Raw genomic sequence first — 646 nt, 5'->3', positions numbered from 1 at the left:
TGGAAAGCAGCAAAGTCCTTGGCTCTGTGTGAGCTCTGCTCAGCAGCAACAAAAACATCTCTGCATTATCAACCCTCTGCCCTGCACAAATCCTAAACATAGCCCCACACTAGCCACTGGGAAGGAAGTTAACTCTACTTCAGCCCAAACCAGCACACCGTGAGCACCCGGTGACCACTGTGGGTGGTGGCAGTAGATGGGGATGAGTTGTGACAATGTGGGGACATTGGTGTGGGAAGCAGTGGGGGCCTGATCCACGTGTGGGGACATGGTGCTATGGAAAGTTGTTGGCAACACTGCTGGCATCTGCTTGCCAACCCCACCCTGAGGTACCCGTGGGATTTTGGCTGATCTTTGGCTACGTCAAGCATGAGATAAGGACACGTTGTCCCTGGGTTGGGGGACGCTGTGTCCTGGCACAATTGGTGCTCAAGGTTGGGATGCAGCAGGGCTGCCCAGCACCCCACAGAGAACAATGTGTCTGGGGGGCTGCCCAACAGGGACCCACCAAGAGGGACTCTGCCTGTTCCAGATTCAGGCCTGGTGCCCTTGCCGTGTCCCGTCATGGTGCCAGCGCACGATGTGCACATGAGGCCATTCCCAGGCAGGACATTGAGCATGATAAGATGGGGTGATGGGGCTGAGG

The sequence above is a fragment of the Acanthisitta chloris genome, unplaced genomic scaffold, assembly GCF_000695815.1.
Source record: "Acanthisitta chloris isolate BGI_N310 unplaced genomic scaffold, ASM69581v1 scaffold8291, whole genome shotgun sequence".
Lineage (NCBI taxonomy): Eukaryota > Metazoa > Chordata > Aves > Passeriformes > Acanthisittidae > Acanthisitta > Acanthisitta chloris.
This window is presented reverse-complemented; position numbering follows the sequence as displayed.